General features: G+C 44.4%; 1 protein-coding gene across 3 annotated transcripts in view; it reads left to right on the top strand.

Annotated features, from left to right (window-relative positions):
- LOC132400977 (cullin-9) overlaps positions 1-21,151 on the top strand; it is a 314,674-nt gene that overhangs the window by 107,671 nt on the left and 185,852 nt on the right. The window lies entirely within an intron of this gene.

Here is a 21,151-nt window from a genome sequence, read left to right as displayed (position 1 = left end):
TTCTGGATTGCCAGTGACATGCTTTTCTTAGTCATATAATAATTCTGCTTAAAAATTTCTTAATAGTCAGCAAAAGAATTGCAGATCTCTGTACATGTACTATATGATCTGACTCAGTTTTTGAAATAATTTGGAATTTTTCTATATGATCATGTCAAGGGAAATGCATAAGGAATGCCTTTAATGATTTTACAAATTTTCTCCTTTTGAATGGTGGTTTTTGTTTTCAGTTTGTCACACCTGGGCAGCAAAGTAGACCAAGTATAATAAGGTGTATCAGCAGTTTATTGGGGAATTATGTTAAGAAAATTTGTACAATCTTCATCTATTTTTATATGGACAGTTGGACCTTTGTTTAACATCTGTTAATGAGTTTCACCCCATGGAGAGGGTGATTATTACCAAGCTACATTAGGCTTTTGTTAAGTTGAGCCCATTCATGCACCAATGTTGGTGTGGGTAATTCTCGTAACTTTTTAATTAATTTTTTCGCATGTTTTATTACTGAGATTTTGATAAGAATACTTTGATAAGAACCACCTTAAGCTGCTGCAATCAATGGTGCTTTAGTGTGTAGCTGAGTTTTAATGAGTTGGGTATTTGACTGGATTGAACTTGTTCTGGTTGTTGTTGACAAGTCACACATTTTTCAGCAATTTTCGTGTAGTTGCTGCATCAAGTGCAGCTGCCTTGAACAGTGTTGTTAGAGCAGTTGGTTCTGCAGCAAATTTTCAGTTTTGCAAGTAAACATCCTTTGCCTTTGCTATGATAGAAATGGTGGTTCACTGGAGCAAATTTGCTGTGACCACCTTGCATGAAAATGCATTTTTGTGCAATTGCATTTTTTTTTTGTTCTAATTGTGTTTTCTTATAAAAGTTTTGTATAATTTGTGTTCAGTTTGTTTTTCTTGAGAGTGCTGCTTATATGATGCTGTGTTCTTGTGATGCTAATGCAAGTAATTTTTTTTAATTGTACCTGCACATATATATGTACTTGACATTAGAAGGACAGAAGTCATAGGGTTTTCTGGCATCATTTTCAAAGTGAAGTATCCAGTGTTTATTTTGAAAACATGAATAAAAGCATCTTAAATATACTTTTGATTCTGCCCATGCTTGATACATGGTTTCAACCTGGGCAGAGTAGTAAATTTGGCTTTGATTAGAATATTAGCTGTCAGGAGAATTTTCTTTCAAGCTTTGGAGGCTAAAAGACAAACTGATATATAAAGTTGTGAGATGTATAGACAGAATAAAAATGTAAAACGTTAGCCATCATAGCTTTAAAGTGAGTGTAAGTTCAAATGGGATTTATATGGCAGCTTTTTGTATAGAGTGCTAAGTGTTGTGTGAAACCAGTTTTGCATGTTCGGTGAGTGGAGGCACTCACTACCCTTTAAGTTAACTATCCATTCACAGGACAAGAGAGGACATTAAACGTTCAGCAAACCCTTCAAGTTCATCTATTTACAAGAAGCTATCTAAAGTGTGCGCTTGGGCCCTCTTATCACTGCAGCATGCTTCCACTGTTTCTGCAGCACTGGTTGCAACCTAGTCTGTTAGCAAGCACTTGAAGCAAAAAGACAGTGCTTTCAGTGCTCTAGATTTATACTTTATGGTTATTGTGATATCATCAATCAGTGCCGAGGTGCCAAACAGCAGCCAGTGAAAGGGCAGCAATGCTCTTAAAATGGACCAATCCTTAACTATCACAGTAACACGGGGAGTGGCTTTCGATGAGCAGATACACTTCAACATGCCACCCCTTGAAAGATGCAACGCTGCAACATTCAGCACGAAGACGAGTATAACCCCGTGGACACCCCGCTGTATTACATATAAAACATAAGATCATGATACCCAGAATTATCAGCCCACCAATTGTTACCCGGTGTACTACAGTAGTATACTAACCTCTCACACCCCCCCCACTTTCTTGATCTTATTTACTGATTGCTGGGTATGATCAGCTGAGTAAGTAATGTTTCCAGACTTGTTGGGGATGTAGATACACCACTCCTGTCCAGTGGCTGTACACGCCCCACCTTTCTCCCCAAGCAGATAGTCTAAGGCCGTCATCCAAATAGCTATCATCTCAGCTGGCACTCTACTCAATGCACCCCTATATGCTTGAGGCTGTGGCCATCTCCTTGTCCATCATCTCCATCACAGGTCATGCGTATCAGTTCCTGGGACGGCCACATGATGCAGGGAAGGCTACCATCCAGCATCTTTCTGGCTCTGTGGTACACCTCTTACGTTACTTACCTTCATAGTTGAGGTATTCATTTAGGCTATTAAGGTATTGTATGTAAGGTACCGGGAGCTGCATATCCAGTAAGTACAATTTTGCATCTAGAGAATACCCGCCTTCACAGCACCATTTGGCATTGACACATTTGTCCCAGGATACTGCTCCTGTACACGCTTGTGCCTGCCTGCCTGCACCAAAAACTCCTTCCCCTTCCTCAATGGCAGAGGAATAATTCTTAGAGTTGGGATCTTGGGATTAGACAAATCAAGTAGGAAATACCAGCCCTTAAACCACCCCATCAGGGATTACTGAAACTCAAGTTCTTTAAGGCCATTCCCATATGATGGGGCAAAGTTGGCAGGAATGGACTACTTCTTCCCGGCCTTTCCCAAAACAGAATACCAAAGCTGGAGAAACCAGACAAGTTCCTCCAAAAGTCCTGTTCTTTATTAAAGGGGATTGGTATCAGCAGCGCCCTTTCTGCAGCATGGATTTGCACCTTTGTGTAGATCCAGCCGTCCGAAGTATAGGATCTCACATGGACCACCATCATCGCTACTGCCTTCAGAATCCATCACTTTGCCATTCTGTAATGTAGGGAGATACACACTCACATTGTTCTGGTTAGTCGCTGGGTATTTAGGCAGACTGTCCTCTGTTCCCCCAGTGATGTGACCCTTTGCACATTCTATGGCCCACATGCTACAATGTCCACTGCTCCTGTGGGTACTGGATCCAAACCTTCTTTGGTTCCTCTTCCAACTCTTTTTCCACCCTTTGGAGGATCCAACACTGCTTGGTGCAGGGACACTGGGGACTCTCCTGGACCTGCCAGCCAGGAATTCAGGTTGTCCACTGCCTGCTGCAGCACACTCAGCAACCCCTGAAAGGTGTGGGTTGGGGGGGAGGCAGTAACTTAATTTGCTCTTTCAGCAGTCTGTTCATACACTTGTTCAACCCTGCTGCCTGTGGGTGTATGGGATGTGGAACACCCACAAACTGCTGGACCCCATAGCCCACTCCTGGACTTCGGCTCCTTCAAAATATGAGCCATTGTCTGATTGAACCTTCCAGGGTATCCCATACATGAATGATAAGTGCTGCATGCCTTTTATCACGCTTTCCTGGTCAGCATGGCCACCAGGACTCCAGAATATGTGTCCACCATTGTGACCACATCATTTCTTGTTCTGTGGTGACAGAGGCCCTGCATAATCTACATGCTATACCTGACCAGCCTCCTTTCCCCTTTGGATGTGTTCCAGGAGACTTGCTACCCACCCCCTGGGCTTCACCTGCAAGCAAGTAGGGCAGCTCACAGCTGCTGTCATGGTTTCATCAAAATTCCTTCCCATCCCCTGAACTTCTGCCATTTCCTTGTTCTTCCTCCCTCCACCCCTCCCCCCAATGCCTGCTTTTTGGGTTGAAGGTACCGCCAGGCATCTGTGGTTGTCCTCTTTCTCAGAAAAATCTGTGGCTTTCATAATCTGTACAGTTAGATCAACATTATGTATAGCCACCCCTGTGTCCCCAGATCTCTCAGATGAGTTCCTAATAGGAGTGCCCCAGAGGAGTCACCTATGTACCTCCTAGTTCTGCCAATGCCAATGAGGCAGCCACACCACCATGTTGTTAGCTGCTGCCCAGGAATTGGTATAGATCTTCAAAAACCCCACCACCTCCTGGAGAGGCGATTGGAGCCACCAACTCAGCCAATTGGCTAGATTCCCCTTCAGCTTCCTGGGTAACGACTCTCCCTGATGCAGGTTGGAGTGCAGCGTCCTTTCACCACTGTTTACCGCTCCACCAAGGCCTGGAGCTGTTGGTAAACCAGACTTGCTGCATCTGCTCAGTTGTCAGGTCGTCATCGGGTTTACTCCATTGTGTCATTGGGTGAGGGGTCAATGGTGGAACCACTTCAGGGGTTATGGTAGTCGTTATCAGAGAGATCCATGATCTGCTCATGGAGGTGGCTTACCCCATCAAGATTTTTTTCCACCTTGTTTGAAAAGTACCAGAACACTTGACAATGGAAAATTGCTGGGCACACCCCTCTGTGCAGGTTACATCATTAGGCTTTAACTACTGCATGATAGCGAGGTATGGTTGCAGTGTGACTGACTCTGGGAGTCTGATGTTCTGTAGCCAAGAGAGCCCAGTAGCAGACCAACAACTGCCTCTTGAAGGGGTGTATTGTGTCACCGCCTCAAAGGGTTTTTCTTCAAAGCCCCAAGAGAAAGCAACACCTGCCGCAGGCTTTGCTCAGCCACCTTGGGGGTAGCTGAAAGCTGCAACTAGAATGCCTCCCCACCTGTCTAGGGGCCAAGGGGCCTGCTCTACCATCTACTTGATGGTTTTAAAGGCCACTTGCTGTGTGGGACCCCATTTTAAGGTGATATTTTTCTGGGAGACCTGGTACTGCATCATAGTTAGCTGGGGGATGTGATGACAACAATCCTCTTGGAGCCCCACATAGTGCTTCATTGGCTCTTTGGAGGTGGGGACCACAGTACCCAAAATTTTGTGCTTCTCCTGAACTGGTCCTGCTGCCCAGAATGCCATCGTATGCCCAGGAATATGATGTTCTGGCTGGTGCCATCTTTTCAGGGTAGAAGGACCGACCCCATTTCCGCAGAGAGGTGACCACCTTACCCAGGGCCTATCTCACCATCTCCTGTGGTCCCTGTAGCATCTGATAGTCTATGTAGTGGGACATAGAGATGATGGTGTTTAAGTATATCCCCTGCAGGTCTCAGGCAATCATGCCGTGGCATTAGGTGGGACTATGGACACACTGCTGTGGAAGGTAGAAAAAGGTGTACTGTCTCCCTTCCAGGTAAAAGCAAATTAGTTCAGAACTCATGGATAGTTCAGAACTCGTGGTTCAGAACTCATGGATGGAGAAGGCATTTGCTAGGTCTGCTACCACCAATAAGTGTCACTAAATCTGGGACAGCTGCTGTGAGGGGCACTGCATACTGATCCAACCATCTACAGTCGAAGTTCGATGTGCCATAGTCCTAAATAGCACTGATTACACCGAGCTATTTTAGGAGGAGGTTGCAGGTCAGATGACCCCCACCCCTCAACAGGGTTCCATAGTTTCTCTGATCTCCTTTGGTGCTTCCTGGAATCACTAAAGACTCCTGCTTGGCCAATCCCACCAGTACCTTCACTGTGCCACCCCGAAGGTGAAACAATCCTTCCTTGTTTGCAGGACATCCTTACTACCTTTCAGTACATTCATGCCTAAAGTGCATGGGAGGCTGCCACCAAGACAGTCATGGGTCCAGGCTCCCCTGCTCTGATGGCCACCTGCAAGATAACCTCCCAGGCAGGGAGAAATGAGCCCCCTACCCTCTATGATAGCCCTGGGACTCTACCAACTATCAGGATTACCCAGAATGATGGTGTCCACTTGTGCTATCCTTCACTGCACTTTCCTTTCCCAAAATATACTGCAATAGGTATGCAAGGCCTTGGACCCCTGGAAATAGGCCATCGAACATATCTGCCGGGAGCCCTAATTCCATCCTTTTTCGTGAGTTGGGCAGGACGGCACCACCCATTGCCTAGCTGCTGCTGAGGGTTTGCCGGTGTCTTTTACAGAGCCTCCAGTGAAGGATAATGGGAGCCCTGAGCAAAATGCAAGGAACCCTGCGGAGTGCAGAAGTAGCCTTTATAGTGGGAGGGCTTGGAGAATGATGCTTCTCCTTTAATGACCTCCTTGCCTCTCTTCCTCTAACAGTGCTCCCTCCACATGGTATATAGGGTGGGATTGGGAGCCCCATCTACTGCTCCCTTAGGACCTGGACTCTGAGCAATGCCAAAAACATTTCCTTATGAACCATGCCAGACCCTCCCCCTCTAGGCTGCTAGTCTAACTTGTGCACCCATCTTCTGGGACTTTCACCCATGTACTCTAATTCCTCCAATAATCTGATGGCAGTGTCTATGGCACTCCCTGTCACTGGTCCCAATAAAAGCAGTCCCATTCTCCTTAAAGGAGGAATTGCTGCTTTAACTAAGTACCCCACTGTGGTGGAAGTTATTCTTTGACCCTCCAGAGAGTTGTCTCTGTCTTAATAGATCCTTGTGATTAGAGTCTATTGGCAAAGGGCTCTGGTCACTTCCACCACTATGCTTCACTCCTCCTCGGGTTTTGTCCCACTCGAAGACTCACCTTAACTGCCCCATAATGATTCATCACTCCTGGGGGAAAGAAGGAGGTGGCACTCTCAAGGTGTTGTTAATTGCATGGTAGGACGATGGTCCACCCTTCCCCCCCCCCCCCCCCCCCCAGCTCAGTTCCTCAGCAACCTCGTGAACAGAGCCTCCACGGCTTCCATCTATATCAGTCTCCTAAATGCCAGTTCCTGATCGGAGAACTCTCTGATGGTAGTTGTCTCGATGTGACTAACTATGTTATCCTTCCCAGGTTCTGCTCCCTCATGCTATTCCTCTCCACCAGCCTTCCTTACCCTGTTTCATGGAGGCTGGAGAGGCGATGGGTCAGTAGACCCCCTTGCTGGGTCTGGGTCTGGTCTGTACTGGTGTGGTTGCATAAGGTTGGGGGGGTGGGCACTCACTTAGCGGGGGAACCTAGAGACTCTTTTCTAACCTTGCTTCCCCTTTCCTCACTATCTAACCAAATATCCCTATCTCCCATCCACTTGTCGGGGTCACCTTTTCGCAACATCAGGGCTTGGACTTTAACAGGGTCCAGTCACCAGTTAGCTCTGTCGGTAGTCTCTAACTGCTGCACCTTTACTAGCCGGCAAGCTGTCTCTGCACTCTTAACTCTTTAGTCTGAGTCTGCACTGACTGGACAGCCTCCCCCATGGTAGTACATCACTGGTTTAGCATTTCCAGTTTGTTGCTCAAGCTGTCTATTTCCTTCTGTGAAATTGTCTTTTACTTTTGCTTTACTATGGCTTTTGGAGCCAAAAATCACCTCTCTGGTTCCCCTTTCTCTCGGGGAACTAAGGACTTTCCCTTGTTAACTACGGGCATGATGTGGTGTCCCATTTTCACTCCATGGGAGTCCAGTTTGTCTGACCAGTCTGCCAGCGTACTGTGGCCTGCCAGTGGGTTGGTGAGATTCCCAAATCTTGCACCGTTGACTGTCCACTGTGGGACTTGGCACTCCTCACATGGGGTGGGAGGGGAGAGGAGGTTGTGTTCTCTCTTATTTTTGCCTTTAAACATATTAATCTTCTGTTCAATCACCAAACCCTGCTCGTAGCCTAATTGTGTGAAATCAGGTGAACATGTTTGGTGAGTGAAGATAGAAGACAATCACTTCTGGGAAGTAAAAATTAACTATTTATTTATAGGACAAGACACAATAAATATTCAGAAAATCCTTCAAGCTAACCGAATTATTTATCTTAAATGTGCACTTGGACTATCTCTCAGTGTAGCACACTTCCACTGTTCCCTCGGCCCCGGTCGTGACTCAGTCTGCCGGTGAGCCCTTGTAGCAAAAAGACCATGTGCTTCCAGCGTGCTAGATTGATACTCTACTGGTGCTGTGACAACTCTGAAGGGCTGCAATGCTTTTTAAATGGGCCAAACCCTAATGAGTACTGGGAAGTGGCTTTTGATGAACAGGTAAGATTGACACTTATTAAGCAGTAGTAGGTGTCTGGCATGTGCCTCCAAGTGAGATGGTGAAAGCTTAATATGATAGTGATGTTAGAACATAGAATGGAACAGCTCAGTACAGGCTTTTTGGCCCATGATGTTCTGCTAACCTTTATAAACTAATGAAAGTTATTTTAAAATTTGTTATGTGTTCTTTTCTGCTTCAGTTCAGTATATTTGCATATGCATATGCAAAAATAATCTCAAATGTACTAAACCACAAGAAAATACTTTTATTAGAACTAACACAAATGCAATACAGAAAGAAAACAAAAGTCTACACGAATAGCAGTACAAAAGTCAAAATACTTGTTCCTTTCCGCACCACGTGGTACATCGGGTGGCAAACCTTGTCGTTTCTTTGGCATTTTAGTCTGTTTTTTCACAAGGCCAAGTTGCCAGCTTGATGCTCAATCCAGCACGGATGAAAAGCCTGGCAAGGAGCCAGCTGGATTTGAATTCCGGATCACTCACCTTGAAGTCTGGTGTGGGTTCCACTATACCACCGGCCACCAAAATAAAGCTTCCATTAAATAATACATCTATGAAACAAGCTGATTTCTGCATTGTTGGAGGAGAGCCACAGAGCCAACAAATCTTTCATACAGCCTATTTCCTCACTCTCTCACTCTTTACAACCTACCCATCAAAAACTCAAGCTGAAAATCCTTAATCAGACTACTATAAACCCTGTGCCTAAGAATTCTCTCCATTAGTTTGCTCACCACTGACACAAGTTTTTCAGGAGCCCTCTTATTTTTGCTGCTTAACCCATAAGTATGTTTGCTTCCTTCCTCTTGACTCAATGTTCCACCTCTTTAATCAACTGTTTCCTTCACTCTATCATACTTTTTTTTGTCTTAATGGAACCTATCTAGAACTCCATGCAAGTTGTCCCTAAAGAATCTCTACATTCAGCTATGCATTTCCCAAAGAACCTCTGGTCCTAATTTGAACTCTCATTTTCCTGCATTGAAATTAGCCCTAACCCAATTAAATTGTTTCCTATATTGTATATTCTTGAGCTTGTCCTTGGCAATGCTAAAGGCCAGGCAGTTGTGGCCACTGTCCGAAATGCTTTCTTGTTCTGAGATTTGTCACTTGACCAGGGTCATTATCTAGTACCTAAAGAAGAATTTAGATAAGAACATGAGCAGCCAGGGAATGCAGGGATATAGACTATATACAGGCCAATGTGGAGTTGAAATTAGCATCATAATTGGCTCGGACATTTTGGGTTAAAGGGCCTGTTCCTCTACTGTCTTATGTTCTTAAATGCATCATCACACTTATACGTTATGTACTGTGTCATTTGATGTGAGTGATTGTGGTCTTTCCATGATCATGAGTGTTCTTGGTGACTTTTCCTACAGAAGTGTTTTGCCATCGCTGCCTTCTGGGCAGCCTTTACAAGATGGGTGACGCAAGCCATTATCAATACTTTTCATGGATTGTCATCCTGATGTCAGTGGTTACATAAGCAGGATTTTTAATATGTAACAGCTTCTCATACAACCATCCACCCCCTGCTCCCATGGCTTCACATAACCCTCACAAAATGCTGGTGGAACACAGCAGGCCAGGCAGCATCTCTTGGGAGAAGCGCTGTCGACGTTTCGAGCTGAGACCCTTTGTCAGGATCTTGGCCCGAAAAGTCGACAGCGCTTCTCCCTATAGGTGCTGCCTGGCCTGCTGTGTTCCACCAGCATTTTGTGTGTGTTGTTGTTTGAATTTCCAGCATCTGCAGATTTCCTTGTGTTTGCTCTTTACATAACCGTGATGGCGGGGAGGTGGGGGCTGAGCAGGTGTTACGCCTTGCCTAAGGGTGACTTGCAGGCCAGTGGAGGGAAGGAACGTCTTTACACCTCCTTTGGTAGAGACATATCTCCACCCCTCCACTCTGCTGTAAATACACACTTCTTGAAATTAGTGATTTTTGTTCTTTCAAGTGATTTTGAGTCAGGAATACTTGGACTCATGAGGTAAAGTCACCAAACTAAACAAATAAAAACATTATCATGTTTATCAAAACCTTGAATTGCTGCTATTGTTTCTAAAAGCAAAATGTGACCTTTGATATTTCTTCCCTTTTTAAGCATTGCCAAATTTTAGCAGCTTCGGAGCAAGAAGGCTACGGGTAAATGCTAAGGATTTCCGGAGCGAAGGCAGTTTTACTACTCGGGGTAAAAGAGAGGCAAAACTGCGCAGGTGTGCGATGTCAGCCAGTAGAGCGGGAAAGGTTTAAAAAGAAGACCGCCATATCCAGCGGGCGGCGGAGTGAGAGACAGCAGAGTGATAGGTCTTTGGCTCAATGGGCTTAGGCGGTACCAGGACGAGGCGAGGTAGGCTTAACTGTGTTAATTGTAGAAAGGAAGTAGTATGTGTGTGAGGCCAGTGTTCTGTGCTTGATGTCAGATGTGGGAGGTCCTGGAATCTCCTGGACGGCCATATCTGCACCCGGTGTGTCGAGCAGCAGCTCCTAAGGGACCTCATTAGGGAACTGGAGATGCAGCTCAATGACCTTCACCTGGTCAGTGAGGAGGTGATAGAGAGGAGTTATAGGCAGGTGGTCACACCGGGGCCACGGGAGACAGTTAAGTGGGTCACAGTCAGGAGGGGGAAAGGGAGGAGTTAGGAACTAGAGAATACCCCTGTGGCTATACCCTTGACAATAGGTACTCCTGTTTGAGTACTGTTGGGGGTGGGTGGGGACAGCCTACCTGGGGGAAGAGACAGTGGCTGTGCCTCTGGCACAGAGTCTGGCCCTGTGGCTCAGAAGGTTAGGGAAAGGAAGAGGAAGGCAGTAGTGACAAGGGACTCTATAGTTAGGGGGTCAGACAGGCGATTCTGTGGATGCAGGAAAGAAACTCAAGAGGGTAGCTTGCCTCCCAGGTGCCAGGGTCTGGGATGTTTCAGATCGCGCCCAATATATCCTGCATATATCCTGCAGTAGGAGGGAGAACAGCCAGAGGTCGTGGTGCATATTGGTATCAACAACATAGGTAGAAAAAGGGAAGAGGTCCTGAAAAAATACTACAGGGAGTTAGAAAGGAAGTTGAGAAGCAGGACCACAAAGATAGTAATGTTGGGATTACTGCCTGTGCCACACAACAGTGAGTATAGGAATAGAATGAGGTGGAGGATAAATGCGTGGCTGAGGGATTGGAGCAGGGGGCTGGGATTCAGATTTCTGGATGATTGGGACCTCTTTTGGGGCAGGTGTGACCTGTACAAAAAGGACGGGTTGCACTTGAATCCTGGGGGGACCAATATCCTGGTGGGGAGGTATGCTAAGGCTACTGGGGAGAGTTTAAACTAGAATTGTTGGGGAGTGGGAACTGAACTGAAGAGACTGGGGAAGAGGAGGTTGGCTCACAAATGGAGAAAGTTTGTAGACAGTGAGAGGGGGAGGATAGGCAGGTGATAGAGAAGGGACGCACTCAGACCGAAGGTTTGAGATGTGTCTATTTTAATGGAAGGAGCGTTGTGAACAAAGCAGGTGAGCTTAGAGCGTGTATCAGTACTTGGAGTTATGATGTGGTGGCCATTATAGAGAGTTGGATGGCTCAGGGACAGGAATGGTTACTTCAAGTGCCAGGTTTCAGATATTTCAGAAAGGACAGGGAGGGAGACAAAAGAAGTGGGGGGTGTGGCACCCTTGATCAGAGATAGTGTCATGGCTGCAGAAAAGGTGGACACCATAGAGGGATTGTCTACGGACTCTCTATGGATGGAGGTTAGGAACAGGAAGGGGTCAATAACTTGGTGTTTTTTATAGGCACCCAATAGTAACAGGGATATCGAGGAGCAGATAGGGAAACAGATCCTGGAAAGATGTAATAATATCAGAGTTGTTGTGATGGGAGATTTTAATTTCCCAAATATTGATTGGCATCTCCCTAGAGCAAGGGGTTCAGATGGGGTAGAGTTTTTTTAGGAGTGTTTAGGAAGGTTCCTTGACACAATATGTAGATAAGCCTACAAGAGGAGAGGCTGTACTTGATTTGGTATTGGGAAATGAACCTGGTCAGATCTTTCAGTGAGAGAACATTTTGGAGATAGTGATCATAATTCTGTCTTCTCTACCATAGCATTGCAGAGAGATAGGAACAGACAAGTTGGAAAAGTGCTTAATTGGAGTAAGGGGAATAATGAGGCTATCAGCAGGAAATTGGAAACAGATGTTCTCAGGGGAAAGTACTGTTGATATGTGGCAAATGTTCAGTGGATCTTTGTGTGGAGTTTTGCATAGGTACGTTCCAATGAGACAGGGAAGTTGTGGTAGGGTACAGGAACTGTGGTGTACAAAGGCTGTAATCAATCTAGTCAAGAAAAGAAAAGCTTACAAAAGGTTTCGACAGCTAGGTAATGTTAGAGATCTAGAAGATTATAAGGCTAACAGGAAGGTGCTTAAGAAGGAAATTAGGAGAGCCAGAAGGGGCCATGAGAAGACCTTGCTGGGCAGGATTAAGGAAAACCCCAAGGAATTCTACAAGTATGAAGAGCAAGAGGATAAGATGTGAAAGAATAGGATCTATTGAGTGTGACAGTGGGAAAGTGTGTATGGAACTGGAGGAAATAGCAAAGGTACTTAATGAATACTTCAGTATTCACTATGGAAAAGGATCTTGGTGATTGTAGTGATAACTTGCAGCAGACTGAAAAGCTTGAGCATGTAGATATAAAGAAAGGGGATGTGCTGGAGCTTTTGGAAAGCATCAAGTTGGATAAGTCTCTGGGACCGGATGAGATGTACCCCAGGGTACTGTGGGAGGCGAGGGAGGAGATTGCTGAGCCTCTGGCGATGATCTTTGCATCAATGGGGATGGGAGAGGTTCTGGAGGATTGGAGGGTTGAGGATGTTGTTCCTTTATTCAAGAAAAGGGAGTAGAGAAAGCCCAGGAAATTATAGACCAGTGAGTCTTATCTCAGTGGTTGGTAAGTTGATGGAGAAGATCCTGAGAAGCAGGATTTATGAACATTTGGAGAGGTATAGTATGATTAGGAATAGCATGGTTTTGTAAAGGGCAGGTGATTGAATTTTTTGAGGATGTGACTAAACACATTGATGAAGGTGGAGCAGTATAGTGTATATGGATTTCAGCAAGGCATTTGATAAAGTACCCCATGCAAGGCTTATTGAGAAAGTAAGGAGGCATGGGATCCAAGGGGACCTTGCTTTGTGGATCTAGAACTGGATTGCCCACAGAAGGCAAAGAGTGTAGATGGGTCATATTCTGCATGGAGTTTGGTGACCAGTGGTGTGCCTCAGGGATCTGTTCTAGGACCCCTTCTCTTTGTTATTTTTATAAACGACCTGGATGAGGAAGTGGAGGGATGGGTTAGTAAATTTGCTGATGACAGAAAGGTTGGAGGTGTTGTGGATAGTGTGGAGGGCTGTCAGATGTTACAGCGAGACATTGATAGGATGCAAAACTGGGCTGAGAAGTGGCAGATGGAGTTCAACCCACATAAGTGAAGTGGTTCATTTTGTTAGGTCAAATTTAATGGCAGAATATAGTATTAATGGTAAGACTCTTTGCAGTGTGGAGGATAAGAGGGATCTTGGGGTCTGAGTCCACGGCAGCTGCGCAGGTTGATTCTGTGGTTAAGAAGGCATATGGTGTATTGGCCTTCATCAATCATGGAATTGAATTTAGGAGCCGAGAGGTAATGTTGCAGCTATATATGACCCTGGTCAGATCCCAGTTGGAGTACTATGCTCAGTTCTGGTCACCTCACTATGTGAAGGATGTGGAAGCCATAGAAAGAGTGCAGAGAATATTTAAAAGGGTGTTGCCTGGAGTGGGGAGCATACCTTATGAGAATAGATTGAGTGAACTCGGCCTTTTCTCCTTGGAGCGACGGAGGATGAAGGGTGACCTGATAGAGGTGTATAAGATGGTGAGGGGCATTGCCGTGTCGAATGTCAGAGGCTTTTTCCCAGGGCTGAAATGGTTGCCACAAGAGGACACAGGTTTAAGGTGCTGGGGTGTAAGCACAGAGGGTATGTCAGGGGTAAGTTTTTTACTCAGACAGTGGTGAGTGCATGGAATGGGCTGCTGACAACAGTGGTGGAGACAGATACAACAGGGTCTTTTAAGAGACACTTGGATAGGTACATGGAGCTTAGAAAAATAGAGGGCTATGGGTAAGCCTCGTAATTTCTAGGGTTGGGACATGTTTGGCACAACTTTGTGGGCTGAAGGGCTGTATTGTTCTGTAGGTTTTTGATGTTTGTATGCTATTTTTTCCCTTAATTGTGAGGATGAATGTACAGGCCTTCAAATAGCAGTAAGGATGTGGCATACCAAAGACAGCAGGAGATAGAAATAGCATTTGAGAAAGTCACTGTAACAGTGATCAATATGTAGGTAGACAATGTCCCGGAATTTTGTAAGGGGTAGCTGAAGTGTTTATAGAGTAGTGATCTTTAAAGAACTTAAATCAACATCTTTTGTCATCAGGATTGACACAACATTGTGGGCTGAATGGCTTGCCCAATTGCTGTAGTGTCTTATTAAGAATCACTGGATTCAGGGAGGGTCTCAAAGGACTGGAAAATTGCAAATGTGATACCTTTGTTTAAGAAGGGAGGGAATTGAGAGACAAAAAAATTATAGGCCAGTTAGCCTGAACTTGATGGTTAGTAAGAGTTTAGAGTTCAAATTACGGATGAAAGTTCAGAATACTTGGAAGGCTATACAGCTGGGAGTCAAAACTATCCAGTATATCATCAGCACCAGCCCACCTGCTATCAAGGACATGTATGTATAAAGGTGCCAGGAAATGGCCTGCAATATCATGAAAGATCCCAGCCATCCTGCTCATGGACTGTTTGTCCCACTCCCATCAGGAAGAAGGCTATGTAGCATCCACTCCAGGACCCACCAGAATCAAAAGCAGTTCCTATCCCAAGTGGTAAGATTGATCAACACTTCCACCCAATTACTCACCCCACCACACTCCCAACTTGCATTACTTTATCATTTCTTGTCAGTCACACTATGTACAGACACTCCTAGACTTTGCCCACTTTATGTACATACTATGAATCTGTATTTAAGCTATCTTGTGCATTTATGTTTATTGTGTTTTTCGTTATTGTGTTCTTTCTCTTAATGTTTTTTTATAACGCTGCATTAGATCTAGAATAACACATTGGAAATGACATTAAACAATCTTGAACCTTGAAATATGATGAAATAAGTGCAAAGTCAGCATAGTTTATCCTGCCTGACAAATCTGTTATAATTCTTTGAGGAAGTAACAAACTGGTTAGAGAAAGGAAAGTTGATAGCTATCGTTTACTTGGATTTTTAGAAGGCCTTTGACAGGGTGCTGCCACGAGGCTGCTAAGCAAGTTAAATGGCTACTGTATTAGAGACAAGCCAGTAGCATCGATAGAAGACTGGCTGGCAAAAGGCAGAGAGTGGGGATAAAGAGATCCTTTTCAGGGTGGCTGTCAGTGAATAGTGACATTCTCAGGGATCAGTCTTGTGTCTACAACTTTTCACATTATGTGTTTAATGATCTGGATAAAGGTACTGTTTTCATTGTGGCCAAGTTTGCAAGAGGGTACCAAGACAGGTTCAAAGGTTCATTTATTATCAAAGTAAGTATGTGTGCAGTATACAACTCTTGAGATTCTTTCTCTCCAGATAGCCACGAAACAAAGAAAAACCATCGAATGTCAGTTCATAGAGAAACAGCAAACCCAACCCCGATGCACAGAAACACTGTAACATGATAATTTTTAAGAGGAAATAAGAACTCCAAACATCCCTCCCGCTGCATGAAACATAATAATATTGGCCCCCCCCCAAATCCCCTCTCCCCACACAAAAAGTGCAACAAGAACATCGACCCCCCCCCCCCCCGACCATGGGAGCATGCCATAGGAGCATCGATCCCCAAATCCCCCTCCCCCCCGCTCAAAAAAATTGAGAAAGAACAGGAGAAAAAAAAATGTAAAAGCTACAAGGCTGGAAAAAAATGTCCTTCGTTCAAATCCTTTTATGCAGAAAACCTCAGTGACATCCTCCAACATCTCGAAAGATAGAGACTCAGAGGCCTTTCGTCCGGGTGCAGCAATGGGCTTACACAGCCTCCCCTCAGGCAGCAGAGCAATCCCACCAGTGATCTGAAGGCAGGCATTCGGCGCTTCAATCACCCTCGCTGCTCTAATCAGTCAAGGAACAGGTAGTATTGCAGAGGCATGAGTCTACAGAAAGACTGGAACAGGTTTGGAGAGTGGGGAAGTAAGTGGCAGATGGAATGCAATATAGGGCAATGTGGAATTGTCTTAGGGAGAATAAAGTTGTAGATTATTTTCTAAATGGGGAGGAAATTCAGAAGTCAGGTGCAAATGGACTTCGAAATACTTGTTCAGAATTCCTAAAGTTGAGATGGTAATAAGGAAGACAAATTAAATATTTGCTTTTGTTTTGAAAGGACTAGAACGTAAAAACAAGGATGTTTTGCTGAGGCTGTGGTCGGGTTGCATTTAGAATGCTGTGAACAATTTTGGGCTTCAGGAAGGGTGTGCTGTCTCTAGAGAGTGTCTGGAAAATGATCCTGGGAATGAAGGGCTTAACATGTGATGAATATTTGATGTCTCTTGACCTGCACTCAATGTATTTCAGAGGGTTGGGGGGATGGTGGGGAGGGGTTGGAGAGGATCACATTGATATCTACTGGATACTGAAATGGCTGGGTAGAATGGATATGGAGAGGATGTTTCCATTAGTAGGGGAGTTGAGCAACTGAGGGCACAGCCTCAGAATAAAATGATGTCCCCTTAAAACTGAGATGTTAAGGATTTTCTTTGGTTAGATGATGGTGAATTTGCAAAGTTCGTTGCCTTGGCAGTGGAGGGCAAGTCATTGTGTGTATTTAAGGTCGAGGTTGATAGGTTCTTGATTAAGGGTTATGGGGAAAAGGTGGGAGAATGGGTTACCAGGGTGGAAGCAGACAGTATGGAATTTAAGATGCTTTTGGATAGCTATGTGAAACATAGAAATAAAGAAAACCTACAGCACAATACAGTCCTTTCTGCCCACAATGCTGAGCCAAACATGTACTTACTTTAGAAATTATCATGGGTTACCCATAGCCCTCTATTTTTCTAAACTCCATGTACCTATCCAGTAGTCTCTTAAAAGACCCTATCGTTTCCGCCTCCACCACTGCCGCCGGCAGCCCATTCCATGTACTCACCACTCTCTGTGTCAATAAACTTACCCCTGACATCTCCTCTGTACCTTCTTCCAAGTACCTTGAAACTGTGCCCTCTCGTGTTAGCCATTTCAGCCCTGGGGAAAAAGCCTCTAAATATCCACACGATCAGTGCCTCTACATGAAAGGAATAGAAGGATATGGATGATATACAGGATCAGGACAGTTAACATTAAATGACAGAGTTGGACAAATAAGAGTTTGGAAAGAGTCCGGATACTCTGAGGACTAAATGTCCTCTCAGTTAATTGCTGGTATCAGAAAGGTAAATATGAACTACTGCTCTGCTATTATATCATGGAATGGGATTAGTGGGAGTTGTCTGGGAGCTGGCATGGACATGATAGGTTGAATATCCTCTTTTCCTGGCTTTTGAAACAAGAAAAATAATACAAACATATATTTCCTTGCGACTTTCCACCATTCTTTGTGATGTTTCAAGCCTGACTCCATATTTTGAACCTTATCCCTGTATCCTTTAATAAGTTCTTACTTGAAGATATTAATCCCCAGTGGTTAAGTTCAACAATCGACCCAGCACCTTTATTATTTTTAGAGATACAGCACAGTAACGGTCCCTTCCAGCCCAACAAAGCTGCACCACCCTATTACACCCAAGTGACCAATTAACCTACTAACCCATTGTCTTTGGAACGTGGGAAGAAGCCAGAGCGCCTGGAAGAAACCCAGTCACAGGGAGATTGTGCAAACTCCTTACAGTGGTGGAAATTGAACACTGATCACTGTAAAGCTATGTGCTGATCACTACGCTACGTCTGTCGACCACCCATTTGCACTTATCCTGCATTAATCTTATTTCTACTCTCTCTGCATTCTTAGCTTCTCTACAATTCCTGCTGCAGCTTTAGGAGAGAATAGTACAAGTTAAAGGGGTTCTCAACTTGTCCAGTTTTCTGTCATTTAATGACCTGAGTAGAGGAAGGCTGAGGGGGAAGGCAACATCTCGATTAAGAATATCCTCGAAGTTTGATGTTTAGGTTAAAAGTTTGTGATAAATGCAACTACAGTAAAAGGTAACTTTTATCACAACTTGTCTATCAGCCTAAGTTTTAAATCATGCATACTGGTACTGTTTCAGAGCTCTGCTGTCCACTCCTATCTACTTTGCTTTCAGTTTTTAAAAACTTTATACAAATTCTTTTTTAAAAAAGCTTTTTGTCTGATGTACAATGAAATATATAGTGAAATGCAAGCACCAACTTATTATTAATCCTAACCGACCTTCTTTTGAATGTGGAAGGAAACCGGAGCAAACAGCTGATGATAGGGAGAACGTTAATAGTGGAATTGAAGTCAGGTTGCTGGCGCTATAATAGCGTTACACTAACTGCTATGCTACCATGCCACCTCTTGATGTTTATTCATAGCACTAGTTCTGATTAGCAACATCCTGAGTTTAAAATTCTGTTGTTGATCATTGGTTTATTATGGTCACATATACAAAGATATAGCAAAAAGCTTTGTTTGTGTGCAATCCAGACTGATCATTCTGAACATAAGTACATTGAGGTGGTGCATGGAAAAAAAACAATAGGCTGCAGAATATCATTTTACATTTATGGAGTAAGTGCAGTGAAAGTAGACAGATGAGGTGCAAGTGCCTTAATAGGTAAAATGAGAAATCAAGGCTTCACCTTTATCATACAAGAGGTCTATTTAAGAGTCTTCTAACAGTGGAAGAGATTGTCTTTGAGCCTGGTGGTGTGTTTTCAATCTTTTGTGTCTTCTGCCTGATTTGGGGCGGGGGGGGGGCGGTGTGGTGTGGGTGGCAAGAGGGAATGGCTGGGGTGGGAGGAGGAAGTTTATTTGATTGTTAGCTGCTTTCCCAAGGCAGCAGGAAGTGCAGGCAGAGTCAATTGAAGGGAGCCTGGTTTTCTTGATGGGCTGGACTGCATTAACAGCTCTCTGTTTATTGCACTTGCCATATCAAACTTTGCAGTTGGATTGGATGTTTTCTTTGGTGTATCTACAAACATAAGAACATAAGGAGTAGGAGTAGGCTATCTGTACCGTTGAGCCTGCTCTGCCATTCAATGTCGCAGCTGATCTGGTCATGGACTCAGCTCTATCTACCTGCCTTTTCCCTCTGACAATTAATTCTACTGCTATGCAGAAATCTAACCTCGTCTTAAGTATATTTATTGAGGTATTCTGTACTACTACTCTGGGCAGAGAATTTCACAAATTCATTACTCTGGGAAAAGCAGCTTCTCCTCATTACCATCTTAATTTTATTCCCCCTAATCCTGAGGCAGTGTCCCCGTGTTCTAGTCTCACTCACCAGTGGAAACAACTTTTTTGCCTCTGTCTTATCTATGCCTTTCATAATTTTGTATGAGAAATTACACTCAATGTCTCATACGACGTTATGAAAGGGATGGATCACCACTTATTCTATAAATTCTAGTTAGTATAGTCCCAGGTGACTCGATCTCTCCTAGCTGACCCCTCATCTCCAGAATCAACCTAGTGAACTTCCTTTGCATTGCCTCCAAAGCCAGTACATCTTTACTCAAGTAAGGAGATCAGAACTGCACCCAATACTCTTGGTGCGGCTACATCAGTACCCTGTACAGTTGCAGCATAACTCCCCTGTTCTCAAATTAAATCCTTTTAGCAATGAAGGTCAACATTCTATTTGCCTTGGTAACCTGTTGCATCTGCAAATCAATATTTTGCAATTCACGCGTAAGCAATCCTAAATCCCTCTGCACAACCTTTGCAATCTTTCACCAGTTAAATAATCTCAAGTATAATCTCTCAAATAATGATCTCACATTTACCAATGTTGTACTCCAGCTGCCATGTCCTTGTCCACTTAGTTAACAAATCTATATCTCTTTAAATTTACTTTTCCACTCAATCTAATGTCATCAGTAAACTTAAGTAGGATGCACTCGGTCTCCTCTTCCAAATCATTAATATATATTGCAAACAGTTAGGGGCTTAGATCTGAAGCATGTGCCACACCGCTCAAGATTTACTGCCAACCTAAGAAACACCCATTTATCTTAACTCTCTGCCTTTTCTTGGTTAACCAATCTTCCATCCATCCTTATATATTTCCTCCAACTCCATGCATCCTTATTTAATGGATCAGTCTTTCAAGCAGTACCCTATCTATGCCTTCTAGAAATCCAAGTACAGTGGATTCCAGTTAATTGGGCCATTGGTTAGTTGGGAAGCAGTAGCTAATTTCGTACAATGTTTAAAGAGCAAAAATGAATCAAGAAAATTGCAAGGCTTATCAAGTGGTAATCAAACCCATTTCCGACACCCTCCACTTTCTCCGTGTCTCTATCTCTGGAGACAGCTTATCTATTGATGTCTATTATAAACCCATGGACTCTCACAGCTATCTGGACTTTACCTCTTCCCACACTGTTACTTGCAAAAAATGCCATCCCCTTGTCTCAATACCTCGATCTCCACAGCATTTGCTCTCAGGATGAGGTTTTTCATTCCAGAATGAAGGAGATGTTCTCCTTTTTCAAAGAAAGAGACTTTCCTTTCTCCTCCATCAATGCTGCTCTCAACCACATCACTTTCATTTCACGTGCACCAGCTCTCACCCCATCCTTCTGCCACCCTGTCAGGGATAGAGTTCCTCTTGTCCTCACCTACCACTCTGAACAGCCTCCACGTCCAACATATAATTCTCTGGACATTCTGCCATCTCCAACAGGATCCCACCACGAAGCAACTCCTCCCCCCCCCCGCCCTACTTTCTGCTTTCCACAGGGATCACTCCCTATGCGACTCCCTTGTCCATTCATCCCTTCCCACAAACTCCTCCGGGCAGTTATCCTTGCAAGCGGAACAAGTGCTACACCTGCCCCTACAACACCTCCCTTGCTACCTTTCAGGTGAGGCAGTACTTCACCTGTGAGTCTGTTGGGGGTCATATACTGTATCCGGTGCTCCAGGTGTGGCACTCCTGTATATCAGTGAGACCCTACCTAGGTTGGGAGACTGCTTCACCAAGCACCTCTA

Source organism: Hypanus sabinus, chromosome 10 (assembly GCF_030144855.1).
Source record: "Hypanus sabinus isolate sHypSab1 chromosome 10, sHypSab1.hap1, whole genome shotgun sequence".
NCBI classification, from domain to species: Eukaryota; Metazoa; Chordata; class Chondrichthyes; order Myliobatiformes; family Dasyatidae; genus Hypanus; species Hypanus sabinus.
This window is presented reverse-complemented; position numbering and strand designations above follow the sequence as displayed.